We start from the raw sequence: 15,947 nt of genomic DNA, 5'->3' as shown, positions 1-15,947 counted from the left end.
CTTTAACTCCAGGCTTAAAACTTTTCTGTTTGCAACTTCTTTTCCCCGAGGTCACTTAGAGATGTTACACTCTTACCTTACCTTTTGGGGTTTTGTAATAATGAACCGTCAGACAAAGGGCAAGGCAACCAGTTTCACAGCAGCCAGGTCTAAATCAGGTCTCAGAGCTCTGATCATGGCAAAGCTGTTATTTATCCATTGAGACATACAGTATAGCAGAGAGCCAAGCTGACAGTCAGCCATGCTGCTGCAACAAAAGGAGAAAGGTCAGGCAGAATTCAACACCAGGGAGACAGAGGGCACTGTCATGGGAGGCTGCAAAGTGTGTTAGGTCAAACACCAAATCAGGGCTGTTTGCTTGCAAATCCAGCACACTCACAGCGGAAGAAGCCGCCGTGACACTTTGAGAGTTAATTACTCCCTGGTTCTAAAACAGTAGTTCTAACAGTGGGAGTTTACTTGGCTTAACAGCAATTATTTGCTAAAATACCAGTAGTGAAATGCTTGGTTTATCATGTCGATTGGACTTTTAAATGAAGGCTTTTGCATGGAAAAATGAATACAAAAGTTATGGATGGTGGTTTCCTGAAACTAAAGTTTCAAACCACTTCTTAAAAACATAATGCTGATTTCAAGGGAGCACACATTCGGAGCTTGTCTAATTGCCCTGCTTTCACTGTCGGACAACGAGAGCAATAAAAGGCCAATTTACATGACCTGCATTATTATCTTTAGTATTTGACCAGCTGCTGCACTCCGATGTTGAATTTAAATCTCACACGCAGCTTTCTTGATTCTTACCTTGGGTTCAACCTGTATTCTCTCCTCATAGTCGCAGGCAACAAGGGAATTTTCAAGTTATGCACCTGTATAATTAAAAATAAAAGAGAGTTAAAATGGAAAAGAAGTCAAGTGGAGTGAAAACTTGCGATGTAAGTGAGGAGAAGGTCATGGCTGAGGGCGGGCAGAGCCTCAGAGGAGATTGGGAGTTCAGAGACAATGAAAATAAACCCAATAGATCTTATCGCCTATGCATTGTCTTGTCTTCCATTGTGATAGGGCAAAATCACGTCAGGGATAAACACTGTATGAATTTTTAAGAGGCACCTCTCCTTATTTCTATTCCGTCTTATTTTGCCTCGGCTCAGAATGACCTCCGGTAATCTTCAGAGGTGAATATCGCCATTTCCCTGAAACCTGAATATATAAGGAGATTGTGAGACCCACCAGGGGAGTTGGAGCGCAGGTGTTGAATATTACAGTATGTGTATTTCATTAGCGTTTGGCAGTTTGAAAGATGTGGCTGTAAATATTAAAAGCAGTGTAGGTCTGTGTGCATTGATCTGAAGAGTGAAGGCCACCGTAGCTGCAAACAGAATGCAACAAAGGAACGCAGACGTAACACATCCAACAGATTGTGAAACTGATCAATGAATATTTGATCAGCGACAGATAGCGTCCTGTGAAGGATTTTCAGCTGAAATCAGCTATTTCCTTCAAGCACGCAGAAGATGAAGAAGCTGCATTTGTATCTGGCACAAACACATGCACAATGAGTGCAATGTATGAATGTGTATCATGTATAGAATGCATGTATAATTAATCTAATATATGCAGGCAAAGGCTGTCCCGGGAGTACAAGTAGCACACATTTCCATCGTGCAAATGAGAGAAAGAAACTTGCTTCAGATGTCTGTGAAAGATCACAGTAGGCAGGCCTGGAGTTTCATCATTTTAGGGGCATTTTACTTGGCCTTTGTTGTTGTCAATTTTTTGAGGGCACTAAGGCCAAATGCCAGGGCAACAAGGCCATCAAATAAAAGAATAGGGAAATAATAAATTTAACTCAAGGCATGAGGATGGTTTTATTTTTAATGCATAGTATAACTATCAGTCAAATAAACAAATAAATAAGCTGTATATTTCACAAAATAATTTATTGGTATTTACTAGGGCTGTCAATCGATTCAATTATTTAATCGAGATTAATCACATATTAATCACACATTTTTTATCTGTTCAAAATGTACCAAGTATTGTCAAGTCTGTCAAGTATTTAATACTCTCATCAACATGGGAGTGGGCAAATATGCTGCTTTATGCAAATGTATGCATATATTTATTATTGGAAATCAATTAACAACACAAAACAATGACAGATATTGTCCAGAAACCCTCACAGGTACTGCATTTAGCATAACAAATATGCTCAAATCATAACATGGCAAACTGCAGCCCAACAGGCAACAACAGCTGTCAGTGTGTCAGTGTGCTGACTTGACTATGACTTGCCCCAAACTGCATGTGATTATCATAAAGTGGGCATTTCTGTAAAGGGGAGACTCGTGGGTACCCATAGAACCCATTTACATTCACATATCCTGAGGTCAGAGGTCAAGGGACCCCTTTGAAAATGGTCATGCCAGTTTTTCCTCACCAAAAATTAGAGTAAGTTTGGAGCGTTATTTACCAATTCTTTTCAACTCCAGTGAAGCCATTTTAGCGGCACATAGAGAAATTGTCTCTCGTCCACCGATCAAACTATTTAGAATGAGTAACGGTCGATAACGTTCAGTGGCCGATCGATCGGAGCACCCTTTCTTTTCAACTTAGAAATAGTTCTGAGACAATCTCCCTTTGTTGAAGGAGATGATCTGTTGGGTTTAGCAATGCACTTTTTAGAAGTCCAAATAGAATACTAATAAGGTAGGCATCAGTTCAGCCTTTGGGTCAAAGTAAAACTTGAGAATAATAATATTTTGTACTTGCAGTTAGGGAACACATACTGATTTCTTATCTGGTCACTGAGTAAAAGAACAGACAGGTACATGGCGAGATCAGTTTATCTTTTAAAGAACATTTGTGAACGGCCTTTCTTCTGTGTGTCAATTGTTCTCAATGCCATACCTCCTAAAGTCCACTAGGGGACAGATGGGTGTATGAACTAAAATATGTGTTCAATATAAGACAGCAGACACTAATTCAAATGACAGTTTGACTGTGTATTGGCTTACTGTCTTCAGGTGTAGCACTGAAGAGATGACCTCTCCTCACAGAGTGGAAATGTAATTTCATGGCCTGTTAGACACTGAACTCCACGAGTAAACAGTGAGGTGTTTGTGCTCACGTCTGACGGGGGGCACGCTCGGACCACAACAGCACTCGGTCGACGGCCGTTCTAGTCCTTCATAGTCAATCCTCTCTGGCTCAATGGCTTTTCGCTCCAGCTTGGAGAGTGTAAACACCGGAAGAGTGGAGTGAACTTCTCCTAACAAGCACTCTTACAATAATTATACTCATGGAAATATGCATACGCCAGTTGTGGTGTGTGTGTGTGTGTGTGTTCATTGGGTGGGATGGGTCAGGGGTTGCAGAAGTCTGGGATTGAGAGCGGAAGAACTTCAGACCCTTGACTATATTTATTCAAGCAATTAATGAAAAATGTTTAATGCAACACTATTTTTGAAATAAATGTAGAAATCAATATTTATCCTGCAGCCAGAGAAGCAACCAACATTACAAAAGTAAAAGGATGAGAAAAAACTAAAATGTATTTTGTGATTCAGACTCTTGTTCTTACGACGGCGTATTAGGGCCGCATTGAGGACAAAAAAATAAATCATAAATGAGAATAAAGTCATAATATTACGAGAATAAAATCAAAGGTTTACAAGAAAAAAAGTCATAATATTATCAGAATAAATTCATAAGTTTAAGAGAAAAAAGTCGTAGTATTACGAGAATAAAGTAATAATATTATAAAGTAGTAATTTTACGTGTTATTAAAGAAGGGAAATAGCAGCGTGCCGCCTGTGTGAAAATGAGGAATGTGGAGCATCTTGTGAAGTTATACTTCAGTTTAGGTTTCACAAATAATGAAATACTTCATCTTTTGGCACATCAACACCACATTATCATAAGTACCTGAGGGAAATTGCCTCTTTTTGACTTTATTCTCGTAATATTACGACTTTTTTTCTCGTTAAGTTATGACTTTTTTCTCGTAATATTACGAGTTTTTTTCTCGTTAAGTTATGACTTTATTCTCGTTATATTACTACTTTTTTTCTCGTTAAGTTATGACTTTTTTCTCGTAATATTACGACTTTTTTTCTCGTTAAGTTATGACTTTTTTCTTGTAATATTACAACTTTTTTTCTCGTTAAGTTATGACTTTTTTCTCATAATATTATGAATTTATTCTCGAAATCTCCGATTTTTTTTACCTCTCAATGTGGCCCTAATACTCCGTCGTATGTTCTTGCACTTACTAAAAAAAAGTGAAAATAAATAAATAAAACAGTTTGATACAGGGTAACAATTCAGTATTTTTGTCAAAAGCACCATAGCACCACAATAAGTTTTCTCAAACTGCTGCAGCGTACAGCACGTCATTCTCAGTCTCACTCCATTTAATATGTATAGATATACCGGAGATACACACCAATGCATACTCAATGGATTTAAAGACGATGGTACCACCTGAAGATCTACTGGCGTTGTAAAAAATTCAGTGAGGCTGTGAAAGTAGAATGTGAGGGAAATTCAGAGCGTATAATGAGTCTCTGAAGACATCAAAAGTGAGAGAAAACACAGCAAACATATAAAACAATTGATTCGGGTTTCATCCCGCAGGCTTTTTCATCAAAATTGGCAAATTAATCATCTAGTAGGTTGCACGTCCCTCATCTCTCAAATGATGCACCGTGTTACCGTCCTGAAATAAAGAGATTTAATAATTCACGTCGATGACCTTTGTTGAACCTTTTACTTATTCTCTCAGGAAAGGCCTACTTTCATTCAATCTATTCACTCTGACAGAGTTCAAGACAATATCTGTCTGAGCAAAAAGACAAGCCCATCACAATCAAATAGGTCTGGAAAATAAACTGCGAATGTGACGCGCTATCTCCGAACTCTGATGGGAAAATCATACAGATATGGATTATTGCATTGATTCCTATTCTTTTTTTTTAAAATAGAAAACAAGGAAGGAAGATTAAAATTGATTTAATAAAAAGATAAAAATGAAAAGCCACTTCTCCTCCAAAGACTTCTTTCTTCAACTGTACCTGTCTTACTTATAAATGAAAGGAGGAAAACAAACGTGTTGCAGTATGCACATGTTCCCCTGTGTTGTTTTTGACAAGAAATGCATCAACCTGAGCACATGCAAGAAAATACAGACAAGAATGAGACATTAGGCCAAGGCAGGTAGCCTCCTTTTGTTTTTTAGAGACTGGACAAAAAACGATTAACAATGCATGAAAAGGGAATAAATAAATCACCATTACAAACTACTAAAAAGCAAGGTGGAATTACAGTTGGTTGCACTGAATTAGTATTTGTTTCCAAATTAAACAAGAAAATACGTTGTTTGCCCATGCCCTCTAGAGCAAAACTATATCTGTTTTATGATGCGACTATGTTAAGGTTTGGTCAGGTTTAGGCACAAAAACAACTTGGTTAAGTAGATTAAATTTATGACTTTATATAAGAGAATATTCAAGTTTTTTTTCGCAAATCTGTGATTTTTTTTCTTGTAAATATGTCATTTTAATGTCAGAGAATACTCAAGTTTTTTTCTCGTTTATTTACAACTTTAATCTCTGAAATTCTCTGAATATTACCCCTCTCCACCGGCTCCGTAATTATTATGTTTTTACCTACAGTGGCCGTAATACGCCGTCATAACTTTCTGCTCTTCTCAGTTGCATGGATAATCAATTTCAAATTGTCAAAATGTCTTAAAACCTAAGTTAGGACGTAAACACAACTTTTCTTAAAGTGACTCAGGGCGCCACATTTCAGTTATCGATTAGGCCTTTGAATGACAATACATCTCCAGTGTGCATTACTGCCTATAAAAACCCATTATCGAGGAACTTGTCTGTCTCTGTCACCACCTAATGCACCACTGTTCCAGCCCACAAATATTTAAAAGGTTACTTTTATGACCTAAAGATCAATTTTGACTCTAACCTATGCTGCAAGGAGGGGAGTAATCGAGACAATCCTAGCATTGGTTACTGGTCCGTTACGAACGATCTCCAAAGCCAATAAAACATGTAATATAGCCCAATGCCGGAATTGTTGAATTTTTTTGTCCAGTGCGTGACATCCTCTCAGTATGCCAGCCCGTCTTCCCATGATTTTCGACGCAGAAGAATAGAAATATACTTTCTACTGTCCGTTGGAATATAAAATATGCGCATAAAATATGCATGTCATTGTTAAGTTAAAGCTACAAACCATCAATGTTGCTGCTTTGGATTGAATTTGCTCTCTAACGATATCTGATATGCTGTATTAGAATCACTGCACACTGCAGACACAATGTTTAGTTTATGCTGGAGTCAACAGCTGTAAAATATTAATTCACGTATAACAACAACAACAGTGTGTGCAACACTGACACCCATTTTAATGTAAAACAAAACCTAAGATGATTCCCTTCTGGCATTTCTATCACCAAGAAAAGCTTATTTCTGATGTATTAGTGAGAGTCTCTGTAATGCAAGATAGGCCTCTTTGAGCTGCTCTGAAACAGAGACACGCTGTACTGTAGATAACATAATGTATTCCGCTTTGGATGTATTTATTCTACAAATGAAGCTCATCTTGTGTAAAAGGTCAAACAAGTCATGAGTCCTCAATTCTCTTGAGTCTTAGTTATTTGATGTTCCGCTTTGGAAGCCAGGTGGTTAATTCTTTAATACCATGTAAATAATATGAGTGAGACGTGGTTGTAAAGGAGCAGTTCAACACTCTACAAGAAGATCAATGTTAAGTTCACGTCTGTGCTTTAAATGCAGAACTCGAGCCTCGATGTGTTTAGCTCCGTCACACCTCTAAAGCTGACTTATTTACACAATGGATTTATTTATTTTGCTTGTAAACAGAAATGTAAAAATGACAATTTGTCGGTTCTTACAGGGAGTTGCATGCTGGAAGTGATACTCGGCGAAAAACAGCTGGGCGCAGTGACCGTGTGCAGCTTCTCAGAGTCTTGTCATAACAGTAAGGTTTCCCTTTGTTTTGCCTTTGTTTCCCATTGTGCTGTTACGGAGAACAACTGGTGCACTGCCAAGACTTTCCGGGTAAAACTTGTGCTTGTACTAGCTGTTTGGGTCTCAGTGAGTACCGAGAGGATGTCGCTGATCGAACCGAATGTCCTGTACCGAATGGTTCACACGTACTGTTACACTACCAGTTAGTGTGAACTTAGCGTATACATTCAGACACAGAGTTGCATGAGCATCAAAATCAAGTCTTCTGTTTCAACACCTGACCAATTTAAGTCCATCTATTCGTCTATCTCTGGTTTGGTCAACCAGCGCCTCAGAAAAGCATCTGAGTCTGGCCATTTAAATGTTTCACTCTTTTCACCTCCCACATTTTCCCTTTTGTCACACATTGTACATAGTATAGCGCAGCACACAGTGAAATTTAGCTATTGCATTTAACCCATCCTGGTATATTAGGAGCAGTGGGTAGCTACTATAGCAGTTACCGGGGAGCAGTTTAGGGGGTCGGTGCCTTCTTCAATGGCACTTCGGCAGTGCCAAGGAGGCGAACTGGCACCTCTCCAACTACCAGTCCACACTCCGTATTTGGTCCGTGCAGGGACTTGAACCGGTTCCCAAGCCAAGTCCCCATGGACTGAGCTACTGCCGCCCCCTTTTATGGTTTTATTATACTGACAGACCAGCAAATCAGAACAATAAGCTGAAAGTGTGTGAAAACAGCAAAGAGTTGTAGGCTTGGTAGGGCTGCATGATTAATTGAATATTAATCGCGATCCTGATTTTGGCTTACCACCAATTAAATGAACATGATCGACGGCGATATTGACGTTTAAAATGCGTGCTCCGCTCATAGAAAACTCTGCTGCATATCAAATCAAGCGCTTCCTAAACTAACAGCCAGTCACCAGCGGGCGAGATGTTTTGGCTTCACTTTTGTGGAGCTGTGTTGCCGCTGCTCCACTAATGCACGTGCATCGTCTAAGGCTTGGGTGCTGACTCTCTGCACTACTAGCAACCTTCCTTTGTTAGTTGTAGTTATTAGAAAGTTGAACTCTTATCACATGCACACAGAAGCAAAAACTCTTGCTTGTTAACCACAACCTCAGACTGAACCCTTTAAGACATGGCATGGGAAAGCATCTTCAGGCTTAGTGACATATAGCTGCTGCATGTTCAGCTGCTATTATTATGTCACAGAGTGGAAACTAGGAGGCTTACTTTTCCTTTCACCGCTCATATATGTGTGTCTGTCTCACCATTCTCCCTCCTCTGGCTCATTGGTCCATTACCTCGCTCTCTCTCTCTCCCTCTCTGCCGTGCCCTTCATATCGCTCCTCTGGACACTCAGGCACCCACGACCCCATGTGTGGGAAGAGGTGGGAGAGATCACGGAGCACAAAAGGACTGGCTGCTATTAATTTTGCCCAGGCAACCTTCACAATAATCCAACGAGACAGCCGTTTAATTGCGCTAACCCTGAGCCCGCGGCAAAGCCTGCCTGTCCCAGCATCCTCCTCTCTCAGTGAATACCAAGGAGTCGTCTCACTTCGCCTTCATTAGAGGAGCAGAAAAGATAGTGTTGGAGGGAGAGTGCGAGTCTGAGCAGCTGGATTTTTATTATTCTCTGCTCTTTTCTCTCCGCTGCTCATTTTTATATTTCTTAGCATTGTTATCTCCAGCCTCCTATAGAAAAATAAAACGGCGTGTCAGGGAAGGTTATCGATGGCCATTGTGATGTAGGTTAGTTTTTTGAAAAAGAAAAACTCTGGAGTATTGTTCACTTTCAACAGTGAGTTACAGCTTGCTGGAGGGAGACATTTTGGAACAAAGGCTGAGAATGAGTAGTTGTTTGCCCCAAAGATAGACTGTGTTAGAGCTGCAGAGGTCATGGAAAAGCACGAGAGCTGCTGGGGCGAAATATCATCCCTGTAACCTTTCGTAGAGAAAATTAACAGCCCAATTCACGGCTACAGAAAAAAAGGAAATTGAAAATTATGAGCCAAAGATAGAGGCTGTCTTCATTCTACTCATACACCGCCAAATTACTAATGAAACAGCTCTAATTATACTGAAAGTTTAGACAGAAACTAAAGGTCACACTACCATTTAAAACGGCAAAATTTCATGGCAATTATAATTTATTCTGATAAAATCGAGGGATTAGTGAATTCGAAAAGTAAATTTGAATTTGAACACGCAAATTTATGCCAGTGATAGTGCAAACCTTTGAGGGTACGGAGAGCCCAAAATACAGGGAGCATAGCTTATTAGCTGTTTTGCATCATTCACTGACATTTAACCTCCTTTGTTGACGTATTAACTGCTCCAAAAAAGAGCGATGGTTTGCAGACTTGGGTGAGTGGGTGAATATATGCCGGTGATTGGCATTGCATTGCATTGAGTACATTGCGGTTTGTCCTTTTTGGGCGATGTTTGTCATTTTATTAATGGTCTGCCTCCAAAGAACGTGAGCCGGCATATTTTCACATCTAACTCTGTGCATTAAGGGGTTTATTTCGACCAAACCGGAGTTGGTGATTGTTGGAAAGACTAACAAAGTGTCATGATATCACCTTGGCAGCCTAGTTTTCCTTGTGTTTCCTCTGTTTCCCTGCCCTTTTGTCTCCTGTGTGTTTTTCCCTGTTTTGTCTAGTCTGTCTCTGTGTTGGGAGGTGTGGCCTTCCTCCTCCTCCTCCTTCTCCTTGGCAGGCACTGCTGGAGCAGCTGACAGCAATCAACCTATCATCACACACACCTGCAGTATATCTACCCCGGTCTTCCTGCCAGTCATCGCCAGATCGTTTTCAGTGGTATACGACACATTCAGGCTCTCTTAGTTATTTACTCTCGACTTTGCTCATGCTCGTGTTTTTGGAGTTTTTGGACTTACCTTGTTTTTGTTGTTTGCTCAGATCTGTTCACCTGCCAGCTGTTGCTGCTTCCTGTTTCCAACCTGCCTGCTCACTCCTACACTCTGCTCCTTCTCGACCAGTATCCTTACCTTTGTTACTCACCTGCCTGTTCACTCTCCGACGCCATTCCACCGCTCGGAGATCTAGTGAATTCATCTGTTCCTCCGGAAGGATTCCTGGACACCCTCTCCCCGTGCCCCCGTTCCGTGAATTAGTATTAACTTTGTTACACCTTTAAGAGACTTGAGTCTGTGTCTGCATTTGAGTCCAAACTATTTTTGAAACCAGAACATAACAGAAAGACGGTTTTGGTGGGTTTTATTTTGTTTCTGTCGAGTTTGAATGAAGAATGTTTTACGATGCTCTGCTGCCAGAACAGATAGTTCCCAGCTGAAACTACGGTGGCGGCGGCGGTTGGAAAATTTTGACATACCGCTCATCCCTATTGCACACGACACACGAGTCGATGCTGCAAAGACGTCTTTTGAATAAACTATGTAAATTTATTGTCCTGTTAACACCTGAGCTAAGCTAACCAGGTAACGAGTTTGCTACAGCAGTTCACCAAGTAGCCCTGCAGTACAGTCACTACGTCACCAAGCTCCTAGAACCAAATAGTTTGCAAGGGATGCAGATTCATTTCACTGCACCACTTTCTGGCGTGACCAGGCCTTCATAGAGAACTTTACTTTGTGGATGGAGTGAACCAGGTCAGGTTGTATCATCATGAGAGATTACAAAATGCTGATGATGTTGGAGTGCTGGTGTCAAAAGATGTCCTGATTTTGTTGCAAAAAAAGGGGAAGTAATCCATTTAGAGCCCTTGATATGTAACTCTCGTCCCATTTTCATATAAATAATCTAAAAGGTCGTAAACCCACATCGGATGAATCTAGCAATTTCTGTAGAAAGTCCTCCTGCAGGTGAGAATGGCTTGACAAGTGGCCCTCCACCCTGTCAGTCTTTACTCACGTCCTGCTATTTTGCTGGCCCCTCTCTCAATAGCTATCCCTTCAGTGCAGGTAATTACAGTGCAGCGGCACCACGGTCAGTAAAAGGCGAGGCCAACCACTCCAGGGGAAGGCACATGATCCATTAGCTGAGCACAGGGCTCGACGGCCCATTCCTCATTCCCATTTGTCTTTCCCTAAAACCCCTCCGCTGGCCCCCATCCCACTCCGCTTCAGACATCTCCCTTTCTCTCCTGCTCCATCAAAGATACAGCATTGAGCACAGGCAGAAAAAAAAAGTCTCTTTAAAAACGAATTTCAGCTTGACAGAGCTTTTTTTACATACCTGAATAAAAACCGCTCTGATAGCCAGCCAGGCAGCCAGCCAGCATGCCGGTATGCGCTCTAACTGAATCATTCACTCTGGGAGGATTTTGACAAAACAGAGCTCAGCTGCCTTCAATTCAATAAAAGCAAATGTAATATATTTTTCATATGCTGATACTGCTCGAGTCCAAATAATATAACTGGTCCGCTGGGAGATGCAGCCTAATGGCTTCACAGAGTTTTCATTTTCATGTCCTTTTTCATTTGGTTTGCAATGCCATGATGACAAAAACAGAGACAAACACGGAAAGAATCAACAACAGAAAATTCCCACAATCACTTTTGCTCTCTCTGTTAATAAACGTACAAATCTTTTTTACGGAGCTCCTAATGAGGGACTCAAGTGACAATCATTCCAATGGCACTACATTTTCAAAACTACACTGTGTGACTCCTGCTGCCTTTTGTGCTGACATGAGTCTCACATGTGTAATTCTGGTAGGCTCCTTTTACCACAAGCTTTGTGTCAAGACAAAGAGAAGAAAAAAAAAGTTAGTTCCTGTAATGACCTTCTCCACAACTAATAGGTAAATCCATTACCAGAGCAACGACGGGGGAGCGAAACAAAGCCAGTAAGGCTGCAGCTACATGTCACGTCCCAGAGTTAACGCCTCTTGTCTTGTTTAATCAGGTGCAAAGGCTGCACTGATCGATAACCCCTTCCTGCAGGTGAAGGACCACGGGACCACATGTTACATCCCTCTTGAACTGCTGTCCCTGATTAGCTGCAAACTCATCGGTGCTCTAGTTGGATGCTGATACATATATTATTTGTTCATGTTCATATAATTACCTAGATGTGTTTTGAAATGGGGGATTTCTTCTGTCTCTCTGGTGATTAGTTAAAGGTTCTCTATACGATGTTCAGAGCATTAATACAGCAGCAAACAACTTTTTGCTATGTAAATTGGAGTAATGTCTACCTGAGCAGAGAATGAAGTCACTCTCCGTCTGTGTGTGTTGTAATCCAAGTTTATCCTTGCTTTGTTGATATAGCTGGGCCGGCCCGACCGTCGTTGTCGTTGCGGAAGTGTAGCCAAAGAGTATAAAAGCAAAGAGTTTTATACAGCACTTTTTAGGCGGACGTTTTACTGGCGTACCGTAGTCGCTTTCAGTCCAAAATGGCGGAAACGTAGCTTTGCTGTTGGGCGCTGATGTTGCAATGGAACGAGCAACTGACTTTCACTTCTTGGCAATATACGATATCTGGCGTAGCACCAACCCTCTGGTTTCCCCCCAGGTAAACACTTTTAGATCTGGCAGCGCTGTTGCCATAGTTTTCACTGTCCGCGCTGTTAGCACCGTTAGCTCAGCCGTCGCCATGTTGAGAGCCCTGAGGAGGCAATAGAAATCCTCCCAATCTCATATTTAGCACCTTCAAACCCCAATGCTCAAATACCATCACATAGGATAACATAGGGAATCTAAAAGGAAAATAAACACACCTAGCATTTAAGATTATTCTTATTGAAAGTATTGTTGTAGTTGCTGATGGTGCTTTAACCATGGTCCACAACAGCCCCTTTCACACAGCCTGTTCAACGCGGGAATGTTGCCGGGAATGCCATTTTTTTCCTCGCCGTTCTTTGCATGCTATCAAAAACCACACACTTTGTCTGTTTAATGGCGGCTGTTCTTTATGGCGGTATTGCTGAATCTCAGTGTAAAAGGGAGTAAAGTGTCTCAGGAAGTTATCAGTCTTTCCCCTAAAGCTTACCGTTACCGTAAATTGAGATATCCGCCTTTTTCATTAAGAAACATTACAGAGTAGCTATTATGAAATTAAGTCTGACATTTCCATTTACAGCAGCACTCTGCTCTGCAATCGAGAAAAATCAACAAGTGTGGCCACTCACGGGCATGAAACACTCTCCATGAATTAGGGAGTAAGACAAAGGGAAATGCAAACAGATTGAATAGTCCTCCATCTGCAGGACAAAGACTACATATTGGGAAAAGCAGCAGGAGAAATGAGCACCCTCGCTGACATAGCCCTCCATTTCAACCAGGGTTTCTTTCACTGGAGATTGATTCCATACGCTAAAAGACCCAATAATTGTTTTTCATGTAGTGAGTGATGACCTCATTGCATATATTCATACAATATATGCATAAATGCATGTGTATGAATATATGTATACGTATGAATTTCCCCAGATATGTGACTATGAGGAATTATAGCTGTGTGCTTTCATCCTTTCTCCTGCTCTCCCGCTTTCTGTTTCTTGTTTCTCTTGCTAACCTGCACAGAAGAAATCAATTCTGCTGACCCTAATCTAAAAGCATGACATGAGAATTAATAACTCGCCTGATATGGAATATGCACAACTTTCTGTCAGCCAGATGAATAGGCTGCAGTCCAATTGAAATAACATATGAGGAGCTCTTTAATCATTGGGTCAAGGAAAAAAGAAAGTCCTCCTAGCTCCACTCGAGTCACGAAAGGGACAAGGGCTCAGGTTGTTAACAGCCTCCAAACAGAATGAGATAAGAAGAAGAAGAAGAAGTAAGACCTTTAAATAATTAAACTTTTGATTCAATATTTGTAATGACCCATGGTGGCTACCTCTGTTTAAACAGATAGATACCAGTGAATGCTTTACACAGTTTTTTTTTTACTTTAAAGCTGCTGTTATTGATTTTTTTGCACCTGTGGGGGCCAAGTCCAATATTCACTCACTTTCTAGCTCTTTTCCTTTTAGCTCAATTTCTGAGAAACAATATCACACTCACTGTGATTACTAGCAAGTCACTAACCTTGTCTGTCTGTTGTGGTGAGGTGCTGGGCAGGTAGCGGAGGCGTAAATGTGGGTAGAGCGTAGGTGGAGGCAGAATAAAGTTCTGAACACTTAACTTAATGCTTTCTAATAAGTTTTGTTGGCTTGTTTTTTTTAAAATACGAGTTTCTCTCAATATGTACAGTCACTCACTCTCCGGGACCGCGAGTGTTGGTTGAGAAAGTTAACATTAACAGGACCAGATTAGCTGACCCCAACGCCACTGGTGGTAGGACGGCTTGATAGTCTCTGAAACTGTCTAGTTATCTAGCTCGTCTGGAGACTGACAAGCTCGTTAGTGAACTCTCTCCTCCTGGCAAACCAGCCCGCTGTTTAGCGGAATTAGCAAGCCCGAGCAGCTGGCTACGACAGCGCTGTAAAAACAAATTGAGGGCGTATAAATCTATGGATGCCTGTAGTTAACTATTCTTCAGTAAAGTCAGTCAAAAAGAGAGTCGTACATTATCGGCAAAGCGTTTCAGAGACGGAGAGAAAATGTGCAAATAGTTTAGCTTAGATATTTTAGCTCGCTAGAGTCAGGAATCACAGTTTGTCATCTCAAAGGTATGCGATATCTCAATTCTGGCAACCAACAACACAGCAAGATGACATTTGTGATGTTTAACTTTAGCCCACGACTAGTGTTTGCCTCCAGTTTTTCCATAATTCAGCTAACACTCCAGCTAATGATGTAATCATGACGTCGGCTGTAAAAGGGTGTATAAAATGAGAGCAGATTTGCAGGCCAGAAAAACAAAACAATGATTCAAAATAGACTGAAAGGCGTTGTAGAGCTGAGGGAGATTGCAGTCGGGTGGTAATTCTCTGCGGCTTCAAGGAGCGACCCGTTATCCATTAAACATAATCATTTGAACCATGGTAAATATATAAAAAAAGTATTGATTAGTGCACATTTAACTTGCTCAGTGTACAATAAAGGCTGCCCAATTTCAACAGATAGTGTGCGCTTTAAGTGCACACAGAAATAGTCCGTGACAAAAAAGCATTTAGCTGCTGCTTTCCAGTCAGCCGTTTCAGCACCACTCCTAGAGGACAGCTCCCATTAAGGCCCAGCTGATGGTGTTCATTCACAGCCTCCGTTCGGTACGAGGTTGTAGGCTGCAGTTCCTTTCTCAAACACACAACAGCGTCTCACATGAAGCTGACCTTCAAGCTCTGCTGGAGATAAAGAAACATATGCAAAGACTGACGTTAGGTTTTACAGCTGGCAAAACATTTCCATTCAGAATAACAAATTACAATGCCCGAAGGTCGGCTGTCTTAGAGGCTAAATCATTTTTGACTCAATTCCATAGCACATCCACAACATTTTGGTGCTGTTACTTTTAGGTTTTGATAATTTTAATGTAAAGGGATTCTTCAGAAAATGTGCCTCAATGTCAAGGATAAACCGAGGTTGTATTTATTGACTCAAGAACCCAAAACAACTGAGTGTTTAAAGCGTTTGTAGCTACATAGATTTGTCTTAAAGGTTCAGCATTGTGTTTTCAAATTTTATATTAAATACACTCATAGTATATATCAATTAAAAATAATAAAATATAAACATAAATTGATATAAACAATACACAAGGCTGTGCATTGTAAATAGTGCTACATATTAGGAGAATAATTCACTATTAATAAGTTTTTATACTCATTTGAATCCTGTGTCCGTGAAGTATTGCAATTCCTCTCCCCCTTATGTGACAGTGATATAAGTCCACTCACTCTGGCATAATGAAGAACTTTCTTTGTCACCCACCTAATCATTCTGGTACATAGTGTATAGACAGTACATAACCCTCTTGTCATTGCGATGTTCTCACCTCATTGGCATGCAGTTCATACGGAGGTATGTGTGCAGAACAACAAGCGCTGATTGGATGTAAA

At 40.7% G+C, this 15,947-nt stretch overlaps 1 long non-coding RNA gene across 2 annotated transcripts in view; it reads left to right on the top strand.

Moving 5' to 3' along the window:
* LOC119479737 overlaps positions 1–15,947 on the top strand; it is a 152,851-nt gene that overhangs the window by 28,931 nt on the left and 107,973 nt on the right. For both annotated transcript variants that reach the window (XR_005204745.1, XR_005204746.1), the window contains exon 2: positions 6,937–7,020. This is a non-coding gene — a long non-coding RNA (uncharacterized LOC119479737). The remainder of the gene's footprint in view (positions 1–6,936; positions 7,021–15,947) is intronic.

This window comes from Sebastes umbrosus, chromosome 20, assembly GCF_015220745.1.
Source record: "Sebastes umbrosus isolate fSebUmb1 chromosome 20, fSebUmb1.pri, whole genome shotgun sequence".
NCBI lineage: Eukaryota > Metazoa > Chordata > Actinopteri > Perciformes > Sebastidae > Sebastes > Sebastes umbrosus.
The sequence above is the reverse complement of the archived record's forward strand: the minus strand, read 5'-3'. Positions and strand labels throughout refer to the sequence as shown.